At 36.7% G+C, this 18959-nt stretch overlaps 1 protein-coding gene across 1 annotated transcript in view; it reads left to right on the forward strand.

Moving 5' to 3' along the window:
* The window catches only part of LOC131190485 (microphthalmia-associated transcription factor-like), a 138777-nt gene that overhangs the window by 118095 nt on the left and 1723 nt on the right, over window positions 1-18959 (forward strand). The window lies entirely within an intron of this gene.

Genomic DNA, 18959 nt, shown 5'->3' on the forward strand with positions numbered 1-18959 from the left:
AAACTCTGTATGATTTCACATTTTTCAAAGTTTATATTCTTGTGATGGAACAATCTTGGAGGATCAGTGATAACTATATTTCTAACTATTTTTGTAAGTGTAATCTTTGGCTAGACAAAATACCTCAGGCCTGAGTTTAGTCCACACAAAAATATATTAAAATGGCTACCAATCATGACGTTTTAGGGAATAATATCCCATTTGGCTATTCAAGCCTTTAATTTTAAAGTTAGAAACTCAGGCTAACGATGTGCTTTCTGTCAGTCACTAAAACTTGCAAAACGGATTATCAGCCAAGTCCTGTCACAAGGTATGCAAGGATTGGGGTTCAGGGGATAAGTGAAGGATTCTCAAGATCCTTAGGAGTAAGGAGACAATTTGGGCAGTATAAAGAAAAATAAGAGTTCAGGTCTTAACAATGGAGTTTAGTACTGAGACAAGTGATTCCTAGATTAGCTTCTAATTAATAGCAGAGTCAAGTAGAGAACAAGGAACATTGTCACAAAGAGTAGGGATGAAAAAATGATTAGAAACTTTTTTTTTCTGAAATCAAGGACAGTTATATATTTTTGGGAAAAGATCTAAATTCTGTATGCAAGACGGATCAAGATAGTCATAGTAGAATCAGAATTGTAGAATTGGCCCCCAAAAATAATCTAATAGATCATTGACTGCTTATCTTAATATCAAAGCAGCCTATCATGGACAAAAAAAATATCTGTGTGACTTGCTATAAAGATAAGTGTCATTCACTTGAGATCCAGTATGGCCAACAGAAGCAAGTCAATGGCTTGTAAAGCAAAATTTTACAAAATCCACATCACTGGGATTTAAATAGTGGAAGAAAGCATGTGTTTCTCCTTAATTCACTTCCCAAGTAAATCATCCAGCTACTAGGTAGTTAATTTATTTCATCACTCAACATTTCAGAGCACAAGAATTGGGGAGTAGTGAAGCAAACTAATCCTACAATCTACAAGGAATTCATTTCTCATCTTTGGTGTTAACGAAGATATTTTAAGAATGAATGAATACTGTGTTCAGTCACAGCACTATGCATTATATTTAGATGTAACTAAATTTAATGTCAAGTTGATGAACTTATTATCTGGTCTTAGGGGAATGATTTGCTTTTAGCCCCAGTGCTCAGATTTTCTATTTGGCAGCTATTTAAAATTTATTAGTGCAAATAAGTGTCTTGCTAGCATACATTGGAACATCAGCATAGCAAATTTATCTGTTTTGGATATGTTGAAATAAGTTACACCGAAGAAATTCTGCATAAGGAACAGTATTAGGGAAATTTATATAGTATGTTCGGGAAATTTAATGTTGAAAATTATTTTTCATAGATTTTATGACAAATGCATAATATGCAGTTGAAAATACAAACTTTACATATAAAGAAATCATGAAAGGCAAAATAGATCTTTTAAACATCAATTGAAATTTCATTAGATCAGAATACACCACTCTAGTGTAGATCGTAAATCAATAGTTTCAAATTTTTAATTTAGTATTTTTAAAAATATTTTATTTATTTATTTATTTATTATTTAAATTTGTATACCGCCCTTCTCCCGAAGGACTCAGGGCGGTTCACAGCCAAGTAAAAATACACAATACACTATAAATACAATTAAAATACAATTAAAAAACTTATTTAAATTGGCCACAATTAAAATTTGGAGATAAAACCCATTAAAAACCCATAACTTAAAAAACTAACCCAGTCCAGCGCAGATAAATAAGTAAGTTTTAAGCTCGCGGCGAAAGGTTCGGAGGTCCGGAAGTTGACGAAGTCCTGGGGGGAGTTCGTTCCAGAGGGCGGGAGCCCCCACAGAGAAGGCCCTTCCCCTGGGTGTCGCCAGACGACACTGTCGCGCCGACGGCACCCTGAGGAGTCCCTCTCTGTGAGAGCGCACGGGTCGGTGAGAGGTATTCGGTAGCAGCAGGCGGTCCCGTAAGTAACCCGGCCCTATGCCATGGAGCGCTTTAAAGACGTTCACCAACACCTTGAAGCGCACCCGGAAGGCCACAGGTAGCCAGTGCAGCCTGCGCAGGATGGGTGTCACTCGGGAGCCACGAGGGGCTCCCTCTATCACCCGCGCAGCTGCATTCTGGACCAACTGCAGCCTCCGGATGCCCTTCAAGGGGAGCCCCATGTAGAGAGCATTGCAGTAGTCCAGACGAGACGTCACAAGGGCGTGAGTGACTGTGCACAAGGCATCCCGGTCTAGAAAGAAAATATTTAATTAAATAATAAATAAAATGCATTTTTTAATATAGCTACAGTAAGTTGGTAAGCACAACTATTTTCTAATTTATGGACTCCTTATTCTCTCTGAGTTGTTTGCTTGCAGATGTTTCATTATTGAACTAGGTAACATTATCAATGCTCATCTACGCACTGATAATTGGGTAATGAAGTGTCTGAAGGCAAACTATCAAACTCAGAGAGTAGCAAGGACTCCATAGTTCAGTCCTGAGCTACATATGGTATATTTTCTTCTACTGCTTTCTAGTTTCTTTAGTGTTTATGCCCAAGATATTTTTGTACTGTGAACTAAACTTTCCAAAAACAAAAACTATGGAATTAAAATAGACCATGATTTTGGCATCTGTTTGTCACATAGTAGTTGTCCATGACATTCAATTAATATATAAAAACAATACAGCATATTTATTGTTAGGTCCTTGGCAGAGCAAGGAAAATTGTTTTCAAGTTTTTTAAAATATAACTGTAAAACTTGGCAATCAATGGGACGATTAATCCAATATCACTTGATAATTCCCAGTAAAATACGAAGTATTAGATTAGAAGGTGAGAAAAATGCAGCTTGATTTGCTATGATATGCAGAATCATTGATTAAATTCAATCATAAATTTTTGAATCCGTTATTACGTTTTACCATATTATATTTTATAAGTCATTTAATGTTTTGTCCAACAGCACACACTAGTGTTGGCACAGGATAAAGTCACATGTAGGTTCAAGGTGTTTAAATTATGGTTTGCTATTCATGTGTTTTAAAATAACGTTTAATACAGATTATAATTCTGAAATATTGAGTAAACCATGGAAAGATTCAGTTGAAACAATAATTTAGTTGTTCATTTCTGCCACCACAAATAATAAACAAATAGCAATCTGAGTTTTTTTTTAAAAAGCTGCCTGCAATTTGTAAGGTTTGAACTACAACCTAGTTCCTTACTGGAGGATTTTCATTTAATCAATGAATTCTGAAAAAATTGTTTCCATTCCTGAGACATACATATAGATGATTTAGAGATGTAAGTTTATAACAAGAGCGATAAGGAATTGTGAAGAATATTTTATAAGTAGATATGAGTTTTAAAAAATCCAAATTTGTTAGGCTAAAACATGTACAAAATATCATGAATAAAAATAGCTTGGGAACAGCTATGTTGTGTAGAAAAAAATACAATAGGGAAGAAAAGGATTTTGCTACTTGAACTTCTGCTCATTTTTTTTTTAAATGGACAAAAAATTGATAGTACACCACTTTATGACTCTGTCATTGATTATGTCATCCACCGCAGGGATGTTTAAAGGTTTTACACTTAGGCAGGAAAAAACAAAGATACAAGTACAGATTAGGTGAAACGTGACTCAAAAACAGTAACTGTGAGAGGGACCTTGGAGTTCTAGTGGACAATCACTTAAATATGAGCCAGCAATGTGCTACAGCAGCCAAAAAAGCTAATATAATCCTTAAAGGTATAGAATCAAAATCATGTGAAGTATTAGTACCACTTTATAAAGCCTTAGTAAGGCCATACCTAGAATACTGCAACCAGTTTTGGTCACCACATTACAAAAAACATGTTGAGATTTTGGAAAAAATGCAAAGAAGCACAACTAAGTTGATTAAAGGCCTGGAGGCTAAAACATATGAAGAATGGTTGCAGGATTTGGATTTGGTTAGTCTAGAGAAAAGAAAGATAGAGGGGACATGATAGTGACAGAGATGCTGGTCCCAGCTGTGGTGATTAAACGATGACTACCTGTATGTATTTATTACTATTTTCCATTCTTTTAAAACATGGAGATGTCTGATAAATGTTTAACATTTCCTTTTCTCCCTCCCCCATCTAACAGCTGTCAGTTGTTGTCTGACTAGTTATTTTCCCTTGAAGTAGGGTAGATATTGTCCCTTTGTTGAGATGATATATATATATCTTTCTGATATATAATGCATTGTCTGGCAATTTTTTCTATAGTTTGAATAACTAATTTATTCTGTATACTTTATTTTATATATTTTTGTTTTAAATTGTGAACTGGCTGAACAAGTTCTAATTCTAAAGAAGTCAATAAAGAAGTACAAAACTAACCAAAAAACTATGTACATTTTATGTTAAATGAAATTGGATAGACTGTTTACTTTGAAAAACAACCTGTTTTTTTGGAGGCATCAGGCAAGTTAGCCATAACAGCTATTTTCAGTATATTTTTTCTCAAATTTCAGCAGTAGGAGAGCCTTCACTATTTTGACTTAATCAGAGCAGATTCCTGGTTATTTTCAGGGAGAGAGGAGCAATATTTTCATCAGGGATCTCTGGTGATTTTTTTTTATGAATGTGTACCTTGTTTGTTTTTGATCCACTGCTTATTTTTCTGTTACTTGCTTGATGAAATGGGAGCAATTATTTTGAAAACTTAAGCAGTAGACTGAAGATTAGCTCTAGATTGACTGAATATTTTTTTAAAAAAATATTACGACGACGGAAAGGCACATAGCAGACTAATCTTTTTATCCTTTCACATTCCAAGCCTCGGTAATATTTTGGTCAGGGGAAGTGACTACAATAAGCATTTCTGTACTGCAGTTTAACATATTAAAAACAATATAGAATCAGCTCTTTCTTAACTAATTTTTAGCGTTGGCATCCAAGAGAGAAACTTATTTAGATATGTATTAATTGAAAATTAAAACATAGGGCTAGTGTAAAAACTACTTTTTTTTTACAATTTTTATTTTATTCAAAAGATTAAAATACAAAATACAAAAAATAAAATATTAAACAGAGAGAAAACAAAACTAGACAAAAATGTGGATTAAAAAAAGACAAAAACACATATTATCCCCCCCTTATTGAACATTGGCAAATCTATTGCAACAATAATAGCATCTTCCCTTGCAAAGCAGGCCCAAAATTAGAATAGAATAGAATAGAATAGAATTTTATTGGCCAAGTGTGATTGGACACACAAGGAATTTGTCTTGGTGCATATGCTCTCAGTGTACATAAAAGAAAAGATACGTTCATCAAGGTACAACATTTAAACACAATTGATGGTCAATATATCAATATAAATCATAAGGATTGCCAGCAACAAAGTTATAGTCATACAGTATAAGTGGAAAGAGATTGGTGATGGGAACGATGAGAAGATTAATAGTAGTGCAGATTTAGTAAATAGTTTGACAGTGTTGAGGGAATTATTTGTTTATAATATAAGTTTTTATTTATATTATAGAATATAATTTATATTATATTATATTATATTGTTTATAAATTTATAAGTATCTACATCTATTTGCAACCCAATTGATTTGTCATACATTACATATATGAAAGAATATACTCAACTCAACTCTCACAATTCTCCACACATGAAATCCACATATCTTAAAGTTGCCAAGGTTGAGAAACTCTCCACTAAGTCATAGGAAGCCAGTACTTGAAGGGCTGTCACAGGGAAGAGGGAGTCGATTTATTTTCCAAGCACCTCAGGATAGAGAAAGAGGCAATGGGTGGAGACAGGTTCAACCTGGAACTAAAGAGAAACTTCCTGACAATGAGAACAATTAGTCAATGGATTAGCTTGCTCCTGGAGGGTGCTGCAGTGCTGGTGGTTTTCAAGAAAAGATTGGACAGCCATTTGTCCAAGATGGTATAAGGCCGTGATGGCGAACCTACGGCACACAAGCCACAGGTGGCACGCAGCCCTCCCTGTGGGCATGTAAGCCGTTGCCCCAGTTCAGCTCTACCATGCATCCACGCATGCCTCCCACCAGCCAGCTGGTCACTGGGTCTCTGCTGCGCATGTGCGGGGGGTGGGGCGCATATGGGGGCTGCATACACATGCATGGGGACAGGGCACGTGCGGGGGGCTGTGCCTCCATGCAAGGGGGGTGGGTGCATGTGGGGAGACAGGGCGCATGCAGGGGACCACATAGCCATTGTATTTTGGGGTTCGGGTGCTTTGGGCACTCAGTCCGGAAAAGGTTAGCCATCGCTGGTATAAGGACTTCTGCCTAGGGCAGAGGTTTGTACTAGAAGATCTCTAAGGTCCCTTCCAGCCCTATGGGTCTATGATTTTAAGCAAATATTAAGGCAAATGAAACTTTGGGAACATCAAAATGGAAGGGAGCAGTCTAGGAGCATGCAGATATTAAAGAGATTTTTCCCAATACAGTTCTCCCCAATACAGTTTTGAAAAACAGATTTTTAATTCACTGTACTATCCCAATATAACTTCAACTTTCCTAGTTTAAGATTCTTCATCTTCATACTGGACTTGGATGGAAAGGTCTATTCAGATGAAAAAACTCACAGGCAGAAAACCTCTCTGGCTCGTATTTGCATAGGGCATTGCTCTCTGTCATCTGAGAGATTAATTGACTGTTATGGCAAGCAGTTTCTAAACAGTGTCACTTAAGAAGAACAGTAATTAGTCCTTGACTTCTCCAAGGAAGTGTGTTCCAGAGCCAGAAAGGTGATTTCAGAACGAAAGACCAGGAAGGCTTTTAAGCAAGATCCTTGCAGTCAAAACAATGGGAATATGGAAAAATGGAAATAAGTTATACATTGACTCAAAATGCTGTCAACTATTTTGTTTTGGTTTTTTTTTTTAAAAGAAAAACTTTTTGGGAACAAAAGAATGGGGAACTTTCAGGTCATGGGCTTAATCTAAAAGATGGCATAGTTCTTGATTTCAAGATCTGCTCCCTCCCCCATGGCCCGACTTTAAAATTGTCTCTCTTGAAAAGATGAAACCTTCTTTTGCTTTTAATGGAGATTGTTTTAAAAGCCATTTGCTCTACATGTGTGTATAAGGAATGTGGCATTTCTGTATGGGAGAAAGTTTTAAGTAAATGTCCTCCCTACAAATTGTTCCCCTCCAGAGGTTTGCCTCAAGCCAATTTTGTTTATGGAAGATCTGATTAACAAGCTGAGAAATTAGTCATAACACTTTATGTACATAATTGAGATAAGGCGACTATACCATCAGTTATATTGTTGGAATATGGAAAGCCCAAATTAAAACAAATGAAGAGGAAAAGTCAGTCTAAGCCCTTTTACAGGAATATGTTTTGGGAAAACAGATTATATTCCTTTTTAAGCAATAGAATAGAATAGAATAGAATAGAATAGAATAGAATAGAATAGAATAGAATAGAATAGAATAGAATTTTTTATTGTCCAAGTGTGATTGGACACACAAGGAAGTTGTCTTGGTGCATATGCTCTCATCGTACATAAAAGAAAAGATACATTCATCAAGAATCATAAGGTACAACACTTAATGATAGTCATAGGGTACAAATAAACAATCAGGAAACAATATCAATATAAATCGTAAGGATACAAGCAACAAAGTTACAGTCATACAGTCATAAATGGAAGGAGATGGGTGGGAACGATGAGAAGTTTAATAGTAGTGCAGACTTAGTAAATACTTTGACAGTGTTGAGGGAATTATTTGTTTAGCAGAGTGATGGTGTTCGGAAAAAAACTATTCTTTTGTCTGGTTGTTCTGATGTGCCTTGCTCTGTAGGATCGTTTTGAGGGTAGGAGTTAAAACAGTTTATGTCCAGGATAAGAGGGTCTGTAAATATTTTCACAGCCCTCTTTTTGACTCGTGCAGTATACAGATCCTCAGTGGAAGGCAGGTTGGTAGTAATTGTTTTTTCTGCAGTTCTAATTATCCTGTGAAGTCTGTATCTGTCTTGTTGGGTTGCAGAACCAAACCAGACAGTTATAGAGGTGCAGATGACAGACTCAATAATTCCTCTGTAGAACTGGATCAGCAGCTCCTTGGGCAGTTTGAGCTTTCTGAGTTGGTGGAAGTATGGAAGGGTTTCTCCTAAAGTCTACCACCATTTCTACAGTTTTGAATGTGATCAGTTCCAGATTGTTCCGGTCGCACCACGAGGCTAGTTGTTCAACCTCCCGTCTATATGCGGATTTATCATTGTCTCGAATGAGACTGATCACTGTTGTGTCATCTGTGAACTAATGGTTTGTTCATCAGTGTAATGCAACAAATCCTTAAAAGATTCTTGTGTTTTTCCTAGAGTTTTGTCCGGTTTAGGTTAAGTTCCGGAGAGTTTAAGTTCTGGATCAAAAGTGTTACTACATTAAAAGCCTTTATGGCTGGTGCCAGAGACTTTGGTTGATAGAAAAAAAACACCTTTTTTCTCACTATCTTTTAAGCCAGTTTTTAAATCATCAATTCAATCTGTTACATAGAGATGTTAACATTCATTTAACTGATTTCTTTGAATTCAGGGGAAGATGTGATAGATAGATGGACAGAGTTTATTTATTTTTATTTATTTATTTATTTGTTGAGTACGTATTAGATAATATATACAAATATAAACAAGAATTGAATACATAAAATGAATACAATTAAAGGGAACATTAGGACAGGGATGGTAGGCACACTGATGCTCTTATGCACGCTCCTTACAGACCTCTTAGGAATGGGATGAGGTCAACAGTAGCCAATATAAGGTTAAAGTTTGAGGAGGGGGGCGCGTTGGGATGAAACCAAAGAGTCAGGTAGTGCATTCCAGGCATTGACCACTCTGTTGCTGAAATCATATTTTCTGCAATCGAGTTTGGTGCGGTTTACCTTAGGTTTGTATCTATTATGAGTTCGTGTATTGTTGTAGTTAAAGCTGAAGTTGTCATTGACAGGTAGGGAATTGTAGCAGATGATTCTATGAGCTACCGTATGCTTAGGTCATACTGAAGGCAGCATAGTTCTAAATTTTCTAAGGCCAAAATTTTCAAGTCTGGTGGCATTAAGGTATATTGTTGCGAGTGGAGGAGTGGAGGACTCTTCTTGTGAAATATTTCTGGACACATTCAATTGTATTAATGTCCGATATGCAGTGTGGATTCCAGACAGATGAGCTGTATTTGAGAATTGGTGTAGCAAATGTTTTGTATACTCTGGTTAGTTGTGTAATATTACTGGAGAAGAAGCTATGCAAGATTAGGTTTACAACCCTTAATGCCTTTTTGGCGATGTTGTTACAGTGGGCTTTGGCACTTAGATCATTTGATATGAGTACTACAAGGTCCTTGACAGAGTGAGGGTCATCTACAAAGTCATATCCACTTAGTTAATATTAGGTATTCTGATTCCTTTTGCCAATGTATAAGACAGAATATTTGTTGGTTGAAATTTGGAGTTGCCAAGTTTTTTACCATTCCAACACAAAGTCAAGGTCTTTTTGAAGGGTAGCAGCATTGTTGGTGGTGTTAAATAGTTTTACATCATCAGCAAAGAGAACGCAGTTACTTATAATATGATCACAAAGGTCATTTATGTATAATATGAAGAGTGTTGGTTCTAGAACGCTGCGTTGGGGGACACTGCTATTAACAGGTGCAGGATTTGATAGGGTGCTCCCTATTTTGACCACTTGTTGTCTGTTTGACAGGAACACGGTTATCCAATTAATGGAGGGGTCCGGAGATGCCATAGGATTTTAGTTTTAAAATAGTCATTTGTAGAAGTAGTTTGTCATGTACCACTAAATCAAAGGCTTTACAGAAGTCTATGTAAATTGTATCTATTGCTTTGCCCTGATCAAGATTTGTAGTCCATATGTTTTTGCAGTTTAGAAGTTGTGGATTACAGGATAATTTTTTTCTGAAACCAAATTGTTTGGTTTAGGTTATAGAATAGGTTATTTTTTTCTAGGTAGAGGGTAATGGATTGGTTGATGATTGATTCCATGACTTTGCAGGTGCCGCAGCACAAAGAGATTGGTGTGTAATTTATATTTAATAAATATATTAAACTTATATAATAAATATAAGTTATATTGTTGCGAGTGGAGGAGTGGAGGACTCTTCTTGTGAAATATTTCTGGACACATTCAATTGTATTAATGTCCGATATGCAGTGTGGATTCCAGACAGATGAGCTGTATTCGAGAATTGGTGTAGCAAATGTTTTGTATACTCTGGTTAGTTGTGTAATATTACTGGAGAAGAAGCTATGCAAGATTAGGTTTACAACCCTTAATGCCTTTTTGGCGATGTTGTTACAGTGGGCTTTGGCACTTAGATCATTTGATATGAGTACTACAAGGTCCTTGACAGAGTGAGGGTCATCTACAAAGTCATATCCACTTAGTTTATATTAGGTATTCTGATTCCTTTTAGTAGTTTGTCATGTACCACTAAATCAAAGGCTTTACAGAAGTCTATGTAAATTGTATCTATTGCTTTGCCCTGATCAAGATTTGTAGTCCATATGTTTTTGCAGTTTAGAAGTTGTGGATTACAGGATAATTTTTTTCTGAAACCAAATTGTTTGGTTTAGGTTATAGAATAGGTTATTTTTTTCTAGGTAGAGGGTAATGGATTGGTTGATGATTGATTCCATGACTTTGCAGGTGCCGCAGCACAAAGAGATTGGTGTGTAATTTATATTTAATAAATATATTAAACTTATATAATAAATATAAGTTATATTGTGTAAGCATGCAGGATTCATTATAGCATGTCATCTGAACCCAATTGATGTGACTCTGAATTGCCTGCCAAAGAATGCTTCAGCTCTTGGTATTTGCTGGAAAATGGAACAGCAACATGGTATCTTCCATTTCAGTGTGAACACCTCATTGTGAACACAATATTCACACCGTATCAGCAGCTTTCCATCATGTGCCTAAATATAAACAATGCTTTTCTGATTTCAAGTTCTGTATCTCTCCATCTTATCATTCTAATTCAGCTAAAGATTCACATAACATACTATAATCAATTTAGTTGCTATGATTTATATGAATATCTCTTTGTAAAATACCCATGCATCTTTGTGTCTTTAATCAGTGAATAGTACAAGATATCCTTTGTATGCTTGTATGGTTTTGAAATAATTAAAAAGGTCGCTTTAAAGCTTTCACATCTTTGTTTGGAAACTCTCAGAAGCATTTCAAAGGCAGTGTGTGATTGGCTTCACTTCTGCTGAGTTGAAATGATGAGAAGAGGGAAACAAAATGAATGCTGTGATCTGAACTACTGTAGGTCCCGCACCTATAAAAATCCCTTCTCCATTCATCACAAAAGATTAAAAAAAAAAAGTGGGAGAAGGGGAGGAGTCACCTTCTGTTTTGGTTGCCAGGTCATCTCAAGCTAAAAAGAAGAGGGAAAGTGATAAAAACTTCATCCTTGATGGAGGAAGAATTTTGAAGTGGCTAGCCATTCACTGGCAGATAGATGGTGAAGAAATGGAGGTAGTGACAGATTTTATTTTCCTGGGCTCCAACATCACCGCAGATGGGGACTGTAGCCAAGAAATTAAAAGACGCTTGCTCCTGGGGAGGAAAGCTATGGCAAATCTAGACAGCGTACTAAAAAGCAGAGACATCACCCTGCCAACTAAAGTGCGTATAGTCAAAGCTATGGTTTTCCCAGTTGCAATGTATGGCTGTGAAGGTTGGACCATAAGAAAGGCTGAGCGCCAAAGAATTGAGGCCTTTGAACTCTGGTGCTGGAGAAGACTCCTGCAAGTCCCTTGGACTGCAAGGCGAACAAACAAGGCAGTTCTAGAGGAGATCAACCCTGACTGCTCTTTAATAAAAGGCCAGATCCTGAAGATGAAACTGAAATACTTTGGCCTAATGAGAAAGAAGGACTCATTGGAGAAGAGCCTAATGCTGGGAAAGATTGAGGGCAAAAGAAGAATGGGATGACAGAGAACGAGGTGGCTGGATGGAGTCACTGAAACAGTAGGCATGAGCTTAAATGGACTCCAGAGGATGGTAGAGGACAAGAAGGCCTGGAGGAACGTTGTCCATGGGGTCGCGATGGGTTGGACCCGACTTCGCAACTAACAACAACAAAGCCATTCATTAATGCTATTATTTCTAATTTAGACACATAAAGATCAACAAAACAAGATTTAAAAAATAAATAAATGAAAGAATGAATAAACTGCATAAAAGACGCCACAGAGGAATAAAATGAAATCTCATTTGTGAGAATATATAAATGCATTTTTAACTTAAGGAAAGGTACAGACACTTTAAACACACATGTAACTAATGCAACTGTTCAAGAATATATTTGTATAGATCAGGTAATCTCTTAGGAACCAGCATGTTGCTTAATTAAAAATGGAGACAATTTGAACTAGCCTATCTTAATTAAAAGATTCTTCAAGATTCTCCTGCTGCTTTATTCTCCAATATTTTTCTATAATAAATCTTGTGGTTAAGAATAAAAATAGATTTAATTTATTGTGTTGTACCATTTTACCTTTCCATGGAAAAGTATACTCTTTTCATTCTTTAAATAATCTTTAATTGATTTTGAAGGACAATTTTTCTAAGTTTCTCTAAATATTCAGCGAAAATAAATAAATGAATAGTATTGCCATATGCATGAGAAAACATACAGATTTCATTATAATTCCTCCAACATATTCTAGAAAGACTTTGAGTAACTTATTGCAACTGTAAGGAACATAGTGTTGCCTATGAATTATTGTCATAATTCCTAATAACATACTCATTTTATATGAGACTACATTATTCTTTTATAGAATAAAGTGCTCAAGGAAAGTTTGGAGGTGTTTGTATGCGATCACAGCCTAATTCTCAGTATTGTGTAGAGGGCTTGTGGCATTCGAACGACTAACCTTGTGGTGCAACCAAAACAATCTGGAACTGAACACACTCAAAACCGTAGAAATGGTGGTAGACTTTAGGAGAAACCCTTCCATACTTCCACCTCTCACAATACTAGACAACACAGTATCAACAGTGGAAACCTTTAAATTTCTAGGTTCTATCATATCGCAAGATCTAAAATGGACAGCTAACATCAAAAACATCATCAAAAAAGGATAACAAAGAATGTTCTTTCTGCGCCAACTCAGTAAGCTCAAACTGCCCAAGGAGCTGCTGATTCAGTTCTACAGAGGAATTATTGAGTCTGTCATTTGCACCTCTATAACTGTCTGGTTCGGTTCTGCAACCCAACAAGAAGGACACAGACTTCAGAGGATAATTAGAACTGCAGAAAAATAATTGCTACCAACCTGCCTTCCATTGAGGACCTGTATACTGCACGAATCAAGAAGAGGGCCGTGAAAATATTTACAGATCCCTCACATCCTGGACATAAACTGTTTCAACTCCTACCCTCAAAACGACGCTATAGAGCACTGCACACCAGAACAACTAGACACAAGAACAGTTTTTCCCAAAGGCCATCACTCGGCTAAACAAATAATTCCCTCAACACTGTCAAACTATTTACTAAATCTGCACTACTATTAATCTTCTCATCGTTCCCATCACCAATCTCTTTCCACTTATGACTGTATGACTGTAACTTTGTTGCTGGCAATCCTTATGATTTATATTGATATATTGACCATCAATTGTGTTGTAAATGTTGTACCTTGATGAACGTATCTTTTCTTTTATGTACACTGAGAGCATATGCACCAAGACAAATTCCTTGTGTGTCCAATCACACTTGGCCAATAAAAAATTCTATTCTATTCTATTCTATTCTATTCTATTCTATTCTATTCTATTCTATTCTATTCTATTCTATTAACATTTGGTGATAAAACTGATAATCATCAACTTTTTTATCAGTTTATCACTTACTGTATATAGCTTCCACAGAGGTCAATTGTCCTATAAAGTCAGGAGAAAGCCTGAGACTGGCATACAAATTCGATATAATACTGCATGAAGACACTGGATAAGGTTGTTTTCAATATGGGTGAGGTATTGCCAGTACCCCGTATATACTCAGCTGTACATCTATCTGGACCACTGTCTAATTAAATGATTCTATCGAAGTTCTGTCCCAGTGTCTGAAAGCAGAGGAACCTAGATGAGGAAGCCCCACCCTGACAAGATTGGAGTAATTATGGATACAGGTTCTCTCTGGATCCAGAGAATTTCTACCTCTTGTGAATGGGATTACATTTCTGCAGAAAAAAAATATTGCACAATTTGGGAGTCTTCCTGGACTCATGACACCTATAAGAAAAACAAGTGACAAATGTGGCAGAAAAGATTCTACACAGATTTCTCATTTGTATAAACTGTCCCAAATATGCTTTTTCAAGAGGCAACTGGGCTTTCCAAGAAGCTTTTTCAGCTCTGACTGGATGATGAAGAAATTGAAGAAGCTTCTTGGATGAGAAGCGAAATGTCTTCAAGGAAAAACCAGAAAGTCCAGTTGCCTCTTGAAAAAGCATCTTTGGGACAACCATGACCTGGTTGACTGTATCATCTAGACCTGTTGCTGACTGGGAAGGTCAAAAATGTCATTTTCATCCTTGGATTGTAGATTACTACAATGTAATTTATTGCTCTTGATGACCACTTGGAAGCTTCAGCTGGCCCAGAATGTAATAGTAGATGCAGTTATAAGCATCTATTATTCTGTAATACATATGTTTCACAAACTGCACAGGTTACCAATAAGTTTGTGCAAGCTCTACTGGTTGTCAGGGTACAGTTCAAGGTGCTTGTTATCACTATAAAACCTTACATAGCAAAGTGGTAGACTTACATACCACTTCACAGTACTTTACAGCACTCTCTCAGCATTTTACAAAGTCAGCATATTGACCCCAACAATCTGGGTCCCCATTTTACTGACCTTGGAAGGATGGAAGACTGAATCAACCTTGACTCAGTGAGAATCGAACTGCTGGCAGCTTCCAAACTCCAGGCTGGATAGAGCCAAATTCTTTATATAATTTAAGATCCCATATTTTGGGAGTAGAATTTAGTATGATATTTACATTTTTAACCGTTATAATTTCCCCAAACCTATAATTAAGTTGAAAAGGAACCATTGCTGGAGATGATCAAATCAGATGAGTCATTGAGCCCTCAAAATTTGTTCCATTAGTAGCATAAGAAACCAGATTGTCAACCTAGTTTCAACTTTCTTACAGATTCCAATAAACATGAAGCAAGTTTTCCTTTTTTTCCCTTTCCTTTTTTTCTAGAGAGATTTCTGTTTCTTAAATCTTAGATGCACTGATTTTCCAAAATTGGATATCTAATTCATTATTCCATGTGTCATGGATGTTACCAATGTTGTACTTTCATCTTATTTTTTTCATTTAATATAAAACAGAATTGTTGGTTTCACTTCAAAGACACGGCATCTCTTAAAGCTGCTGGAATTCCAGATATCTTTGACATTGGATGTTATTTTGTCAGACATGTTTTAAGGAAACATACTGCTAATAAAAGTATTCAGATAACATGCTTTTAGAAGCCTATTTCAGCAAAGCATCTGAAATATTTATTATATGCTAGTTAAGTACATCTCTACAATGTATGTTTAGTTTGATTCCATGCTGGTTAAGTTATCTCTCTGGCCCAGTCTCTGTGTTTTAAGCAGGGATAAAAACAAAAGTGTTTCTTGCAGGATTTTATAACTCATGTCATTCAATAGCTGAATAAGAAGACAAACATTCCCATCTAAAATGTTAGGTTGACCCTGTGATACTTTGTAGGGTGTGAGAATTCTTCACTATTAATTGAAAATTCTCCCATTTCTGCTTGAGCATTGCCGTCGGTGACTTCTCTTGAACAGCTAATTAGTCCGATTATTCCACAGATGCATAGGTTTACCACAAAGGTTTTTTTCGTAGTTTATCAAACGGATCAGTCTCCTTGGGAATGTTGCAACCTGACAGGCTTGGAATAGTAACACAATCATCGTTCTCCATCCCCATCTCACCTCTGTTGGAAGGACAGGAGGAGATGGGGGGAGAGTGCAAGGGAATAAATTGTTAGTGGTCTGAAAAATCTGGATTTGATCCATTTGGCAGTTGGGGGTTGGGAACTATCCAAAAATGTGCACCTTTCAAAGTCTGGATTATTGAAATGCCAAATGAACCACTGGATTCAGGTAATAAGCATTCTGGAGAAGATTATAAGAAATAAGCTTCCTTCCCTCTCATTTGCTTCCAGCCAAACTGTGTGTGTGTGTGTGTGTGTGCATTTTGTGAGATTGATAAATTTGCTACAGTTTTTACTTCCTTGCATTGCTAGTGTTTGAAATGTACATTAAACTCATGAAAGTGTTATATAAGCTTTATTGAGACTGTGATCCTTGCTGAGATCTCTGTTGCAACAGTGTTGTTTGCTTGTTTAATATTTTTTCAGTAAGAAAGAATAGTAAAAATGAATTACATAATTCACATTTCTATTCCTAATGTTCCTAAAGTAACTACATAGCTACTACCTATTCTATGCTATCCTATGCTGTAATATGCTATGCTATGCTATGCTATCCCGTCCCGTCCCGTCCCGTCCCATCCATCCATGTGTCTCTTTAGCCTAATCCCTTATTTAAAATTTCTGTTTTAAACACTAATATGTTTAATATATTTTTAAAATATTACATAAAATAGTCACCCCATTTTCTTCTACTCACAACTTCTAACTAACTTCACTGATTACATTTCCGCAATAAATTGTTTCAATTTACATACCCGTGTTTCACCGAAAATAAGACACTGTCTTATATTTTTTGCCACCAAAAAAGGCACTAGGTCTTATTTTCGGAGTGGGTAGGTATCGTCTACTGACTGACGTCACTTTTGCGTCTCGCTTCTGGCCTCCTTTTCATAGTCAGAGGCCTTCTTTGACCGGCAAAGCTTTCCTGAAGGCCACTGCACCTGATGACAGAGCTCCAGACCGATCCAGAGCTCTGTTATCGGCTACAGAGGCCTTCAGAAAAGCCTTGCCGGCTGCAGAAGAAATGGGCCGAAGTGTGTGAGGCCTGACTGCAACTGTCCCAAGGTAAGTAGTAGGGCAACTCCCCCCCCACATCCCCACCCTAGCTTAATTTTTAACCATGTGCCCTAGAGTGGATGGGGTTTTAATTAGGGCTTATTTTGGGGGTAGGGCTTAAATATTGGGCACATGGGTAAAAATCAATCTAGGACTTACTTTCAGGATAGGTCGTATTTTCGGGGAAACCTGGTATTTTGATACAGTAAATTGATCAGTCACCAATAGTTATTGATGTATCTGTTTCACAAATAACTTTTAAATGCTTGAGGGGGGGAAAAAAACCACTTCTTGTTTATCTTGACAAAACATTGACCCTATCATTGTAATAATTGCAGGATCTGAAGCAAAATCCTGCAGGAGATTGTCCAGGCAAAGCTGCACTACTTAGGCATTCATCAGTTTTCTCACAAAACTTTCAGACAGTATTTTGCCTGAACAGGTAGTCCTTGACTTACAGCAGTTCATTTAGTGGCCATCCAAAGTTCCAACAGCACTGACAAAAGTGACTTACGGCTGTTTTTCATGTTTACGACCATTGCAGTATCGCTATGGTCACGTGATCAAAATTCAGACGCTTGGCAATTGACTCAGATTTATGATGGTTGCAACACTAGGGTTGTGTGATCCCCTTTTGTGACCTTCTGATGAGCAAAATCAGTGGGGAAGTCAGATTCACTTTTTTTTTTTTACCGGGCAAATTTTTTTTATTTTCCATAATAATTCCCACATAATAATAATTCCATAATAATTCCCACAATTTAACCAGTGTACAGTATAATCACTTATCCAACAATCGATCCTATACTCAGATTATGCTCAATCAGGCCTGCTCGGTTGCCACTCCCTTCCTTAATCCTTCCTACCCTTCTCAGCCTTCTTCTACTTTCCCCACCATCCACTCCTCGCTTTCAGATTCACTTAACAACTGTGTAACTAACGTAACAACTGCAGTTATTCACTTAACAACTGTGGCAAACAAGGTCGTAAAATGGGGCAAGATTCACTTAACAACAGAAAGGTTGGGCTCAATTGTCCAAGTCGTACGTCGAGGACTATTTGTACAGCATTCCTGTGTTGTTATAGCAATTCTTTACTTGAGCAGCTGGGGTGATAGCCCAATTGACCTGGAGTAGAAAATTCCCATTAAGCTAGCGACCTTTCAGTTCAGGTCCTCTCTTAGTATGAAGGCTGTCTGGCTGACTTTGAGACTGTCACTGTCTCTTGGCCCAGATCTCTTTGTTGTGGGAAAAGTAGGAGATAGAAGCATTATGTGCACCACCTTGAGTTGTGAAAAATAAAGACAGAATATCAATCTAGTAATAAATCGATCCAAGGAGTCTGTTTTTGAATGGGCATATGTGTGATTCCATTTTCAGTATGATTACTGGAGCCAATATGCATTCAAAAATATCAGATTTTCCCTCCTCCAAAAAAAGAAAAATGGAATAAGGGAATTGTGACTGAAAGAGTAAGGCAGTCAAAGGTATCTTCTTTCTCCTTTTCTGAATTAGCAAAGCAGTGACATATAACCACTGGGGTGCTGATCATTATTTGTTTATCTATTGATTAAATTTATATGCCACTCACCTCGCTAGTCGAAGCGACTCTGAGCGGCTTGCAGTGCAATAAAAAAAATCTATGACCATCATTTGTGTTGTAAATGTTGTACCTTTGATGAAGGTATTTTTTTTCCCTTTCTTTTTCTTTTCTTTTATGTACACTGAGAGCATATGCACCAAAACAAATTCCTTGTGTGTCCAATCACACTTGGCCAATAAATTCTATTCTATTCTATTTCTATTTTATAAGTATAAATATAAAAAAACAATGTAAAAGTTAGGAGAGTTAAGTGACCTTCGAAGGCTAGAATGTAGCTGAACGTTTGT

This window comes from Ahaetulla prasina, chromosome 2, assembly GCF_028640845.1.
Source record: "Ahaetulla prasina isolate Xishuangbanna chromosome 2, ASM2864084v1, whole genome shotgun sequence".
Lineage (NCBI taxonomy): Eukaryota > Metazoa > Chordata > Lepidosauria > Squamata > Colubridae > Ahaetulla > Ahaetulla prasina.